Source organism: Tupaia chinensis, unplaced genomic scaffold, assembly GCF_000334495.1.
Source record: "Tupaia chinensis unplaced genomic scaffold, TupChi_1.0 Scaffold144482_1, whole genome shotgun sequence".
NCBI classification, from domain to species: domain Eukaryota; kingdom Metazoa; phylum Chordata; class Mammalia; order Scandentia; family Tupaiidae; genus Tupaia; species Tupaia belangeri.
In genome coordinates this window covers 2,289,598-2,291,426 of record NW_006204341.1, presented here as the reverse complement: position 1 = coordinate 2,291,426, position 1,829 = coordinate 2,289,598, and the positions used below count along the sequence as shown (strand labels likewise).

Below are 1,829 nucleotides of genomic sequence, written 5' to 3'. Positions count from 1 at the left end.
TAGATTTTCTGTTTTTTTTATCCATTCAGCCAGTCTGTGTCTCTTGATTGGAGAATTTAATCCATTAACATTCAATATTATTATCGATGTTACAGGATCTGTACCGATGTTTAAGTTGGCCATTGTCTTAGTTGCCTTTTATTTGTTTGTTTCTGTCTGTTAACTCTTTAGTTTTCCTGGAACAGTACTTCCTTCAGGGTTTCTTGAAGAGCTGTTCTGGTATTGGCAAATTCTTTTAGGTTTTGTTTGTTTGAGAATATTTCAATCTTTTTTTCCCATATGAAGGATAATCTTGCAGGATATAATAGTCTTGGTTGAAATTGTTTCTCTCTTAAAACTTTCAATACATCTTCCCATTTTTTCCTTTCTTGCATTGTTTCTGTTGAGAGCCTGATGGGATGGCCTTTGTAAGTCACTTCTTGTTTCTCTCTTACCAGTTTTAGTATCATGTCTTTATCTGTGGTCTTAGACAGCCTGGTTAAGATGTACCTTGGGGAAGATCTTCTGTGGTTGTTTCTATTTGTGGTCTTTTGTATTTCTTGTGTCTGGGTGGTTGAGTGCCTCTCTAGACTTAGGAAATTTTCTTCCAGGATTTCATGGAATAGATTTTCCATGTCGTTATTAGTTTCTTTACCTTCTGGGATGACAGTTATTCTTATGTTTGGGCGCCTTATGGAATCTAGTATTTCTTGTATATTATCCTCATTTTTTTTGTTATTTTGTCTATCTTCTTGGTGGTTTTTTCTAGGTCAGAGGTGTTATCTTCAACATCAGAGATTTGATCTTCAGCATGGTCTAATTGACTTTTAATACTTTTGAGGGAGTTTTTGATATCCTCTGTTATGGACTTGACCCCTAATAGCTCCATCTGATTCTTTCTCAGGGTCTCCATTTCTTCTTTAATATCACGAAAGGACTTCCTATTCTCCTGAAGTTCATCGTCTTTTTTCTGTTCCATCTCATAGAATTTGTTCACCATAAATGTTCTAAATTCTTTATCTGATATTTTGGTAACATCCTCAGATTTTAGGAGAGATGGAGGGGAGTTACTCTGTTCCTTTGATGGAGACACATTTCCTGGTTTATTCAGACCTGAGGCTCTTCTTCTACTTCTAGTCATTGGAAGACGTACTCACTTTTAAATACCTCTTAGGAGAATGTTTCACTGACTAGGAGTGTATTTCCCTTTTGCTGCAAATTGACATCTGCAGAAGTCTCTGTTCTGTTGCTTTTAGTAATGTGGTCTCATAAAGGATATTCTATTCAGGTGTCCGAAGAGCAGTATCTCCTTTTTCACAGCAGGTTCAGTATAAGGAAGAATCCTATAGAACCTTCCTTATATTACTAGAAAATGTCAAATCTTTAATTCTAGACCTAGCTAGTCCCTCTGGCAAGGTGGAACATGACAAAGAGTAGAAAACATAAGGGAAAAGAAAAGAGTACAGAGGGGAATAAAGAAAAAGTTGTGCGCCTTCAGATGGACCTGGCGGGTGGCTGCTACAGCAAAAGGGACAGTCTTTGGGGAGAGAAAGAAGAGGAAATTAACAAAAGAATGGAGGAGAGTGAAGAAAAAAGATGAAGAAACTGCCTACTTGCCTATAGGTCTGAGTGGTCTGGAAGTGAGGTGGTGAGGGCAGTGTTGCTCCTGCCTCAATTACCCTTACTGCCCAGATGCCTTCAGATGGACCTCTCATGTGGCTGCTACAGCAAAAGAGACAGTCAATGGGTCTGAGTGGGTCCTGGACTGGAGAGTCTAGAAGTGAGGCTGTGGGGGCAGTGTTGCCCCTGCCTCAATGACCCTTACTGCCCAGATGCCTTCAGATGGACCT

The 1,829-nt window shown here is 39.3% G+C and overlaps 1 protein-coding gene across 1 annotated transcript in view; it reads left to right on the top strand.

The window, feature by feature from the left end:
* Positions 1–1,829, top strand: part of DIAPH2 (diaphanous related formin 2) — a gene marked incomplete at its 5' end in the record, with an annotated part of 1,076,033 nt that overhangs the window by 302,700 nt on the left and 771,504 nt on the right.